General features: G+C 30.8%; 1 pseudogene; it reads left to right on the top strand.

Moving 5' to 3' along the window:
• Positions 1 to 13245, top strand: part of LOC113386809 — a 128481-nt pseudogene that overhangs the window by 59837 nt on the left and 55399 nt on the right.

The raw sequence follows: 13245 nt of genomic DNA, 5'->3' as shown, positions 1-13245 counted from the left end.
ACAAGTGTCCTTCCATAAGTTTCTTGTTTGTTTGTCATTAATGGAATAAAAAAATATAGTTTTTCTTGTTTTTTTTTAAATTATTTGACCAATCGCGTCAACTCTATTCAAATGATGTCATCGGCTAATAATGAATCAAAATTTATAAAAATTAGACGTAACCAACTATTGTCCTAATCTAAGACCATGTATTGTCTAACCGCGCCTTAAGAAGTTCTACTTCAAAAAAAAGAGTGCGCGTAAGGTTCACACGCGATCGAAGTAACACTTTTTTTTATTGTAGATGGCATTTAAGTTAAAAATGAATACATCATAAAACAATTTTTTATCATTTTCACTATATGCGGGGACATACTACGATACAGTCAAAGCAATCATACTAACGTGACATGACGACCAATCATAATCGATCCGTATAGAAATGATATTACAGAGAGCGAATAGCGATTTATTGGCACTCGACTCGAGCGTAATGCACTTCCGTTGCATTTTCACAGATTTACTTAGTTGCGCCTAAATAAATTTTACTTCAAAAAAGAAACTAAATAGAAACTAAAGATTGAAGAAAAAAATACTTTTTAATGAGAAATTAATATATAGGTGTTAGGATTATTATATCTGCTGTATAAAGTCATTATTAAAGGCGGGATTGAAACCCGCAACCGTAATAAATATACATAAAATATTGACAAAAATATTTTTTTTTGCAATCTAGCAATTTACATTATCTGGGACCAATACACATTTATACCATATGCTAGAAAATTGGTTGCATATTGATTCTGTGGTTTGTGGATTAACTTGATCATTATTTTCACTCTGAAACTTCTTGCCATAAATGTCCATTTCCCTCTTCCTGGTGTTCATTGCATCATATTCCACATTAGTCGATATTGGTTTATTTTAATTTTAAAAAAAAAATCAAATTAATAAACAAGATTTTGCGATTGCAGACTCCAAAGATGCCATGGATGGGCGTAACGGCCGGTCTCAGCCACTTTTGCAGAAACCACATTTTGGGGGCAGACCTCAGCCGTATAGTAAGTTGTTTTTCAATATAAGTGTGGTGTTTCGCATGAAGTAAAATAAAAATATGGATAAGTTTATTGGGAATAATGCATGTTAGTATCTATTCACTCTGAACTTTCACCGTAAACTTTCATAGAGATTTAATCTTAACTCAAGTTTCTTCCATATACTACTTACTGTAATACACAAGTGCATGACAAATGACGGAAGCTTCTATTGAAGATATACTCTTGAATTGCGCTTAGTTTGCTCGTTAAGCAAACTTGAGAATACTCAACAACTGTGGTTAGACATGGGTAAAATATTGGTGTAGTATTGTTGACTTTAACGTGTACTTTAGCAATAAAACTCTTACGCGGCTGGTGATGTATTCAAATAATAATATCGACGTCAAAAATTAGTATGTAACCAGGAACATAATTTTTTATGATGCTGGAGGGACTGTTACGAACTAGATTGACTTGTATCATATTTTACGATATTTAATATTATTTAATCTATTATTAAATAAGACTATTACCATGCTCTGTCTATTTGTATTCGGTTGAATAAGCTGTAATAAATATATTTCCGTCTCCAAACGTGCCGCCAGGACAATTTCGACTTATTTCTACAAAACACTGATAATAACCTTTCTTCAGAGTCTCATCACGTACGCGAACTAGAAGCGCCATTCTCGGAGCTGTTCTGCACTTGTATTGTTGATAAAACTTTTTAACCTGCACGACTCGATTAGATTTAAGTTTAAGTTGAAACTTGCAAACTTTGTAGAACTGTAAATTATTCACATACGCAAATTTTGATGGATGTTCACGTGGTTTATCGAAACATTCACAAATGCAGCAAAATATACTTATAATTTTATGCTGCTTATAGCTATAAATTGATTTATTGACTATAATTCAGCCTGCATATACAGTATTTAGCGTTTGTTAATTAGTAGTAATTTTGCACTAACAATTTATATAACTAGAACTTATTGGTGACCTCATCTGGAGCGTGCATTAATCACGTGATGTTTTTAGGGCGAGGAGGGGTTTGACAAAAAATCACGAGATATCACGTGGGGGAGGGAGGGGTATAGTAAGATATCACGTGAATTTTATTTTGACCTAAATTTAAAAAAAAATCCAAACGTTCAAAAATAATAAACAAATTCACATTTTTAGAATACACGTGATGTTTGGTGGGACAAGGGGGGGAGTACATTTAAATATCACTACGTATCACCAAAGGGGAGGGGGTGTCCCAAAAACCTTGAAAAATCGATCACGTGATTCATAGACACCCTTATAAGAATGGGTTAACTACTAATGGATGATTAATTCAAACTTGTGAATGTTTAATAAATATGCAAAATTATGAATTATCATTTATACTTATTATTAGTATATATGAAATAAACGGGGTAATAGTATTGACCATAAATATGTTGAAAAAAAATTAGACAAAATATTTATCTCACATTGTTTGGATTTTATGAGCTTTTATGTGCAACCTGGATCTTTCGTGCAATTGTGACCATTTTTGTGGTTAATTTTTTATAATTTTGCCCATTTAGACTTTGCAACAGTACTTTTTTAAAACATACAGTCAAAAATAATTACAAAATTGCTCTAAGTTTTCAAGTATTAAGACTTTTAGTTGAACTATGATTTTTTTTTAAATCGCTTGGGTTTGAGAGAGGTTTCTTTAAAAAAATGTACTAAAGTGTATTGGCAACTTTCATCAAAAGTTGGCGAATTTCATTAGGGTTGTAAAATGGTAAAATAATTGATAATTTCTTACTACAAAATTTCGAGTAAAAAATAAAAACCAAAAGTAACAACCTGTTTATGAAAGTGGTTAAATAAGAAGTTCAGTTGTTCAAATAAATCACATAATTTCCATATGTATGTTAGGGGGCGTCCATTAATCACGTGATTGAGTTTTCGAGAATTTTTGCCCCCCCCCCCTTGGTGATATTCAAAACTACCCCCCTCCTCCACCAAACATCACGTGCATTTTTAGTTACGAGAAAAAATCGTGAAATTTCTAAATTTTTTTGAGAATGTTGGAATTTTTTTAAAAAAAAATTAGATTAAAAATAAATACACGCGATATCTTACTACACCCCCTCCCTCTCTCATGTGATATTTTGTGATTTTTGTCAACTCTCCCTGCCCCTAAAAACCACACGGGATTAATGGACTAGTTAATTTATATTATATTTTTTGCAAACCGATATAAAAATGTCTAAAGTTCGAAAAGCACTCTGTATTATATTTGCCACAACAAGATACTTGTGGATTATGTTTTCTCTGAAGGTATTACTGTCTTTTGTAAGCCATTAATCGTCTTAATCTAATTATTTTCGTATCATCTGTATAATCTTCGAATAAAGGATATTTCCTGAACATTAAGGATTTATAACATAAATGTGTAACGTGCTTGAATTCGGATTTATATATATATATATATATATATATATATATATATATTTGTGAGTTTCTACATTCATTTTATTTTCTGCTGATTCCTACAATGTATACTTTATATATTGCAACAGCTGATCCGATAATAATTCAGATCTCTTCCTTAGTTTTAAATTAATTACCGCAAATTCGAATTTAATACCTTCTCATTACTTCAAATAATATATCATGTTGCATAGCGCACTTGACAAACTTGCAATGTGAATTTAATTAAAACCTTTCAGTTGATATGTAAAATATCATTAAAATATGCCACGATGAAATATGACTTTCGCGTTGAGTCTTACAAAACGGTGAATGAAATTATGGCGATGTTTTTGCTTGAACTTGTCTCTTAATTAGAGTAGATAAAAGAAAAATTTAATATGTAAAACAGAATTATTATTAAAGCTGATAATAATATAAAATAACCAAAACCAATAATTTTGTTTGATTATACCACTATTCTCTATTGTAAAAGTTATTACACAATAGGTGAAACAATAATTATCCTCTTCAAATTAATTCATCGATGATAATTTATAGGTGAAATAAACACACCCAGATGGCCTGCAATAAAACTTGTTAACAAGCAACAAATCATGTCGGTTCAGTTCATAAAATTAGTGCTAAAACCATGTCACCATCAAAATACTACACTGTGCTATAAAATCGTCTCTGTGAGTAATTCATTATATCGCTGCGAACATTTCCACATATTATGAATTGAAGCCAAAGCTTCTAAATTTATCATTTGTGATTCACGACTTCCAATAACCAATCTGTCAAAATGCTAAAAACATGATGACATGGGTATTAATATTGAAAGTTTAAAAATATACATGAAAGAACATTGTTCAAGATGAAGGATGCTTGATTTGACGTTGAGCTTTCGGGTTTATTTCATCAGATAATGAAAATTATGTAGGATAAATGAAATATTAGGTTGGCAATTATGTAAGTGCGGCTTCAACTCTTGGTTTCAATTTAATTTTTAGGTTCGTAGTCCAAATAGAAAATACCTTATTCTTTGATAGCAGGCAATTCATTTGTCAATAAGTTAAAATGAGTTTTCTTTATTGATTGCGTAGTTTTCGTTTGGTGTTTGTTAAAAAATGGACAATCAAATTGAATTTTTGTCACAATTTCTGCAAAGGTGAAAAGACATTTTGAGCTCATGAAAGGTTATGCACTTTGTATGGTGACGAAACGAACGAAGTCATAAATAAAGATCAATCAAAATTGGTTTTCCAAATTTTGTTCTGGTGATTGTTCTCACGTGAGATTTTTAGGGCGAGGGCGGGTTTGACAAAAAATCACGAAATATCACATGAGGGAGGGAGGGGTACAGTAAGATATCACGTGTATTTTTACTTGGATTTTTTTTTTAAATCCAAACATTTGCAAATTTTTTTTAAAAAATACAATTTTTTCCCAACTAAAATTAGGAGGGGGGTTAATTTTGAGTATCAGCTTGTATCAGGGGGAATAGGGTCCAAAATCCTTTAAAAAATTGATCACGTGATTAGTGGACGTCCCATAAGGATGAATAACACTCTAGTCGTCCAGTTGAAGTTGATTACAAAGGTGATGTCTACTTTGAACTATTACCACCAACTAAACGACCAATTCTGATATCTACATAAAACAACTGACAAAATCGTCCTGAATTGACAAATCGAAACGGTGATTTATTTTTTTATTGGCATCACATTTCTTTGGTCACTTTTTGGCAAAAAATATTGGAGCTTGATTGGGTATTTTGGCACATTTACCAAATTGTTCTGGTCTTGTACCTTCGAGCCCTACAAAACTTCTTGAATTCAACTATTATGATGATGTCAAATTGTACCTGATTCAATTTTAGACCAGACCAGAAGTTTTAGTAAAGTGGAATAATGATGCTGCTCCAAATATGACAAAAATCAGTAATCAAATTGGACAATGCAAATTTGAATTTCTAACAAAAATCCATCCGCTTTTACTTAGTTGGCAACCTGATAGATTAACAAGATCTTTTTTATAACTATCTGTTTATTTTATTGCTACATTTTCAGTTATTTTAAAAAAATGCAGCTTCTGCATTCTGTCTAAATCATTTCTTCAATTTCCGTCTATGTATTATTTCAAAAACATTGGTAAATCCGTCGTGTTGAAAAAGCCACGAAATACCTCTGCCTCTCCTGTCTGCTTAGTCAGTTTTCGCTCGGCATGTTTGGTAAGCAAAGAGAAATTGTTTTCTCAGTTTTTCATCAAACTTTTCCACGACCTATTTTATAGTTTTCTTTTAGTATCGGTATACCAATGTTTGTTCAACGTCACCACCGTATTGCATCCGATGTTTTCAAATCATACAGATGGCTTGTTTTAAAATAGAGAACTTGCATATTATACAATCTTGCTCGCGTGTTCTGTACAGTGTCAGACGGATGCATTAGACCAATTTAAATTATTTGATAATCTTAATGTAATTGCGTTTATTTTGAATGATTTATTGATTTCGAGGCTAAAAATATATAAACTTGTAGGTTGTCGGTTGGTTTTGATCTGATTTACGCCTACGCACTATATGGTATAGAACTATAGATATACTATCTATCATGCTATGAATTTAATCACATTGAATTTATTAATAAATAATTGATTTTAAGTGTTTAAGAAAATTATACACTATTCGGTATTGAGGCTTTATAAAGAATTATAAATATACCTCTTGATGTAATAGATTTTCCTAATAACTAATTAAGAACCTCTAATTGTTCTAACCTCTATCATATTACGAAAAAAAATATTTGTTTTTCTTTACACTTTTTACATCAACTGGTATTACCATCAATTGTATGAAAATTATATCTCTATCCTATCCTTATCGTGCTTACGAGAAAAATATTTGTTTTTCCATCTATTGCCATCAATTGTGAGAACAAAAATTGTTTTGGCCAAAATTTCTGAAAAATACAATTTTTCATGTCACACATATATGACCGATATGGCCCTTTATTGAATTATTTTTCTCGACAAGCCAAGAAATTTTTAGGCCAATTTATTTACATTTTCTTCATTATCGTCAGACACATGTGACTGACATGGCTCTAAACATGTTAATTTAATATTCATTAATAATTATTTATCTAAAATGAGCTATTTCTAATAATAAACAATATTTTGAACTGTTTGCTTACCGTGTTCAGAGTATTATTATTTATTTTACACATCTACTTATTTCAACTTTTTCTCTGCTGTGCAAACTCTAATTTAAAAGAACTTTAATTTGAAAAAAATGGTATAATTTTGTTTATGGTTTCGGACGAAAACAGCACTCTGATATTTATGTGTAACTAGATGACCCGACAGACGTTGTTCTGTACCCATGTCTACATTTTTTTAATATAATATACTAATATTTACAGTTTACTTTAAATTAATAATTATTGTTTTCCTAAATTACTCTTTACGCCAAAATTCATATACATTTATAATAAGATTGATGTAAAATGTAGAACACTATATTCGAAAATGAAGTATTATAAACGGTATAACATAACCATAACTATAACATAACACTTGTACATCATGTTGGATTAAATTTATTGAATTTTTTATTATGTAAGATATCCAAAATTGCATCTTTAACTTTTCCTAATCGACAACGTGAAAGCCGAATTGTATGTATTCATCTTTACTTTCCATTTGTTGTTATAAAGTGAAATTTTTACGAATTTTAAAAATATTGTGGAAAGATTAGTAAAAGATGCAAAGAAATTATATATTGAAAAATAAAACTATATATATTGAAAATTTAATATCCGAATCTTATGTAGGCGCCTCCTAAGGCGTGCGCTCGCATTTTTCGCATGCATCGCTTTAAAGGTAGAACCGGCCCTGAATAATATTTATGTAAATTAATTTGTCATATTTGTCCATATGTGTATAATTTGATCTGCCATACATATACTGTATTTTATATTATTTTAATTTATGGCACATCTCAGCTGTTTCTCGGCAATAATAATGTAGACATTTCATTTTTCTTAATCATAATCATAAACTTATTATACATATTCTAATATTGTCTAGGTTCATGAGTGAATTGAAATTTTTGGCAGATGATAGTTTTTTCCATTTATTTCTACAATATTGCACATACATCCCAGTACTTTATAATCACATACATCCAAGAGAATTTCCTTAACAAACTTCAGAAAGATTTATCAAAATCCGAATAATCGCTGAGGAGGAGTATGCAGTGAGTGCTTGTAATTCAATATGAACTTTATATAATAGCAATAAAGCTATAAAGCAATAAAAAAAACGTTTGTATGAGAAAAAGATAAGGGCTGTTTTTAGGGTTTTCCCGGCAATTATTCGATTTTTTCTCGCCGTAAGAACCATCCTTGGACTTTAACAAACATTTTAAAAAAAGAATTAGCCAAATTGGTCCAGGCGTTATTGAGTTATGCGCTTACCAACACATTTTGCGCTCCATTTTTATATATAAAATTATGATATTTTATACTCTTATATTTTAGCCAATTTAATTATAGAAATTTTATTTATGGTATGAAATATTCTCAATTATATGATCATGAGATGTAGTTAACGCTTTTCTATACTTCCTTAAAAATGGTGTTAACACGTTAATCGCCACGTTAATATCAGAAAAATTTCATGTGGGCCATGGTAACTTTATTAGATAATTTAGTTAAAAATGTATCATGAGAACTTGATCAAGCAAAGAAAAAAAATCCTGGAAAAACACTATTTTTATGTCACGCACAACTTTTTTTCTCCTACTACCATCTTCAACGTCAACGTCCTACTACCAGCGTCAACATATGACTGACATGGTGATTAACATGTTTTTTTTTTTTATTAACTCTTTTATTTACAACTGTCCAACATGTTAATATTATGAAAAACAGCATTTAATAGAATTTATGCAAATCTCAGTGAACCAGTTTAAGAAACTAGCATTTCTTAACAATTCAACTTATTATCAGCCGAATCTGTTATGTTGTTGATTAATGTACAAAATCTAGCCAAGAAAAGCTTCTTTTAATGTCTAATTAATCAAAGAATTAAATAGCGATCGAAGACAGCTCTGGCGCCATTAATAATTTTCAAGAAAAAATCAATGTTTTCAATTCTATCGTTAAGAACACAAAGTCAGTCGGATCTTCAAAATAAATTATCGGGAGGTATTGTGTCAATAGAGAATTTTAGTTTCGTCTTTGACCGTGCCAAGATTGTCAGTGATGTTTTCCTAAAGCGTTTGTCAAATAACTCACTGTACAAATATTGTTTTCTCTGTGTTGTTCTAACAATGTGCTGCAGTATAAGGTTGAAATCATAAATAACAATATGCGGTCGGTATAAAATTAAAATTAAATGCTACATGAAAAATAAATAAAAACATTAGACATAATATTTTTCCAGCGCAATTTATGCACTGCGCCGTTGCTGCTATGCACACGTAATAATGCATTTCCGCATTGCATGATTTAAATAATATTGTAATAATTATTGTATATTATACATTCGTTGTTTTAATAATCGATAGCGATATAAAATTTGTTTACGCATAACAATTTTTGAATTGTTATTTGCGAACAAGTATTAATTAATTGTTTTATTTAGATTCTCTATGAACATAATTCGAATTGACCAGGTAAAAATGGCGTCGCGCAAATCCATAATGACTACTATATTGTTGTAAATTTTTACTACAGTTGGTAAAGTTTTAAGATTTGAATTGACACAATTGACATTACAAATTACCAATTTTGCTGTCAAACGATCCAGAATGACTTGAAACGACGAGGAAACATAAAATTACCAAATCATATTTTCTGACGAATATAAACTTTTTCTTCAGAAAATATACTTAATACTTTATAATTGTTTTTTTTTTCAATATTGAACCAATTCAATATCTTTCATAACACCGATATAAATATCTGAAAACAATTAAATAAATAAATAATTATAAAATATAGTATAATACATTGGTATAAATGCTAAAAACTATTTTTGTTTATTTTAATTTTCTGATGGGTCCAGCGGTTTGGGAGACGCAGAAATAAATTTAAAAAATTACATTTGGTATTTGAGATATTTATAAACGCTAAAAACTATTTTCTGATATTTTAAGTTTCTGATGAAGGGTCCAGTGGTTTAGAGACGCAATTTTTTTTAAAAAAAATTGCATTTGGCGGTTAAAAATGATCAAACAAATCATTATTGATTCATATACATAAAGAATTGGGTGAACAAATAGAAAAATAGACAAGTAGACAGGAAAAAGGATAGACAAATAGAAAGATGGAGAGACAAATGAGCTGATAGAGAGATTGGCAGGTTGGCGGATAAAAAACTGGGACATCTTGTTATACGATATCCTCATTTAAGGATCGATTCAGCCGCATAGCATACCAATGTTATGGAAAGGCTATGTTATGAAGAACTTCCCATACAAAATATTGACAAAAGCCATGTGCTTGCTAACCTAGAAACCGCACAAATGTCAATGATAACAGGGTCTTTTTAATACAGCTTCATAACATACGTGTCACGTTGCAGTTTAAGTGTGAAACGCCTGAATGAACAGCAAATACATGACATGTAGATAGTATTCAGAATGATTCATAATGTATGGAAGTTGGAGCGTAACATATGCGCTTGCCTTAACATTGTTCTGTTATGTGGCAGAATCGGTCCTTAGTAAGTTTTTTGGTTTGTAGTAATTTCTTGTTTTCTTAATTGTTGTTTCGGCTGAATAAAATTTGGACGATTACACAAGTTTTTCATATAATCATCAAAACGATTTCAGAACTCAGGTAATTTCACTTTTCTCGCTCTCTGTAACTTGGGATAGAAAAATTGTATGTTCTTAAATGATGAAGTTCAATGTCCAATGTTAACATCTATGGACAACTAGGACAGTGGCGGATCCAGCTTTGGTGCCAGGGGGGTCACACAATTAAATTATGTATAGAACATATATTCGCAATACGATTAGAAAATCCTTAAATTTTAGGAGTCTTTGGCTCCGTCGTTCGTCTATAATGAGTTATATATTGGAGTTATGTAATGTGTTTGGTAACAAAATACATAAATAAAATCATTATGAAGTAATTTTATTACTGAATTCGTGTTCTAAGTCTTAAGGCAAGATCAGGGGGGTCATGACCTTCCCTGGATTCCCCGCTGAACTAGGAAAGCCAGAAATTCAAAACCAAACTCAATATTCTTTGTTCCAAATTTTCCTTCTCTAAAGTTGCCTTTTTCTGGCTTTGTATTGAATAATGTAATAATTTGCGTCACGAGTAATGCTATGTGGCTTACACTTACAGTTACAGTTTAAGTGACGTGCAGTTGAACTCGTCTTCTAATTTTGTTTATGCCGCTCGCTGGTTGCCGGCTCATCCATCACGAGCGACGGCGTAACACGCATCACTGAAACGGAACCGTCTGATCGATGCATTACGCCTTTACAACGCGAATCGCGGGATCGTTTCACCACACCTACTTACGTCTGATCGTCTGATCCGCAACAAAGCGAATTTATTAGACCGATATCTCGTCGAAATTGTAATTGACATATTTTGTTAAAAATTAGAATTTGGTTCTAAATTTGTGGTTTTCCTAGATAACCATGGATGCGATTGGCATTGGACCTTGAACTTCGCGAGAAAAGTGAAAATTACTGACAATAAGTTCTGAAAATGGCTGTGATGATTATGTGATAAACTTGTTTAAGCATCCAAATTTTATTGAACAGAAACTAAGAACTATGCAAACCAAAAAAATCTACAAACCAAGAAACTGAATGAATGAGGATACCATGCTGCTCACTTGGCTATTTGTCTCTCTTTCTACCTTTCTATTTGTCTATCATTTCATTTGTCACTACTCTCTCTTTCTATTTGTTTACCTGCCCATCTGTCTACCTGTCTACCAACAATTCTCTTTTTTTTATTATGAATCAATAATGATTTGTGTGATCATTTTTCATCCAAATTAGTTTCCATATACCTGCTCTCCTACTATGCAACCCATTTTTAAGCATCGATGCTTTGCCGCATTAATCGAAAACAGGAAGGCTTGTCTTAATTACTGATGTCTCTGTATATTATCTTGATTAAACTTGTCTATGTGCCACTAGACTTCCGCGATTTAAAATCGATCGATCGTTGCAGAGAATTATTACCTTCGGTAATCACACCAGCCTGGGGATACTGATTACACCCTCAGGGCGGTGGGAAAATTAACTATAGATGTAAATTTTTGAGATATATGTTAGGTAAAATTTTTAGTCGATCGAAAAAATTGTAAAGAAGACCATCAACCCGAAACAATAAATCCAATGTTACCTTCACCTTTTTGTGAAGCTAAGAAGTAGAGACAACCTTAGCTAATGATGATTTTAATGAGAAAACCAATATCTCTTAATTAATACATAATTGATATCCTATGCTATATATAATTTATCTTGTTCGACTAACTTCTTCATTCTTCTCTCTCTTCTAATCTTCTTTCCATCTTCTAACTTCTTATTCCATTCAACTCCTATTTTCCTTTATTTCTTCATTCTTCTTTATATCTTCGCGTGTTCTAATCTTTTTTCTTCTTACTCCAAATTCAACGCAACTATTCGATTTCTGTAGTTTTTAAATTTAACAATACAAATTTTATGTCAATGCGAGTATCCTTAGTGAATTTAGAAAACCTAAATATAAAATATAATTTTTTACTACATTTTCTGGATTTTTTCCTGTTCTTCACAATTCCTAAGCCGATTTCTTTTCCTAAATTGTATTCAAATATAAATAGCTCCTGCGTGCTTTATGTTCTGTATCATTTCTATTTTAATATTTCCAACCAGTTTATCAAATAAAATCATGTATTCCATGTTTCTCATTAGATACTTTTTTTAAATCCCGCGAAGAAGGGCGCCTGACATTTTGACAGTTTGCTGATAGAATGTTTTTAGAACTCACAACCTATCCCATAAATAGAATAATTCTCTTTTGATTCTCTCAAAAAATAAAAATGTGTATAAATACACATTTCCTTCCATTTGAATAGTCTGATATTAATTATGTGTTAGCTATATAATTATATTAATTACTTTTTATATGACATGTTATGATCATAATAATTCATTCAATGCATATTAATCAGAGTGTAAACGTCAAATAGCTTTTGATTTACTGGCACTATATTTTTATATAAAAGTTGATTTATAATTCCATTAATAATTTTTGTACAGTAATGATGGACAGTATTTATTGGATGTTTTCAAAATTTGTGTATCGTCGCTTTTGCCAACAGATGTAAAATATTTAAATTGGCTTGCTTCTTATTAGATCCTTGGTCTCGAGAATCCTATATAAATTTTTCTAAAGATATCCTGGAGATTATAGGTTTAATGATATTTGATTTCTTATATTTGACCAATATAGTCTAAAATTTATAAACAGGTATCAGCTTCAATTAAGGTTGTCATAGCATTCAAACAAATATCCATAAATACTGATGCCATGCAGTTAACATTTATTTTAATCAAATTATCCTGGTAGTATTTTTAGGAGCTAAACCAAGGTTGGGCTTAATCTGATAGAGTTTAAGAAAGCGAATAGATTTCATCTAAACCAAACGAAATACACAAAAAAGGTTTAAAAATTAAATTTATATTGGTTCCAATAATGTTATTAAATAAAAAAGTTTACGTATTCCAAGATTAGATGTTGGGTCTGGATAA

This window comes from Ctenocephalides felis, unplaced genomic scaffold (assembly GCF_003426905.1).
Source record: "Ctenocephalides felis isolate EL2017-DRISC unplaced genomic scaffold, ASM342690v1 CF-g0.4_SCAFFOLD_03571, whole genome shotgun sequence".
In the NCBI taxonomy this organism is placed as follows: Eukaryota; Metazoa; Arthropoda; class Insecta; order Siphonaptera; family Pulicidae; genus Ctenocephalides; species Ctenocephalides felis.
This window is presented reverse-complemented; position numbering and strand designations above follow the sequence as displayed.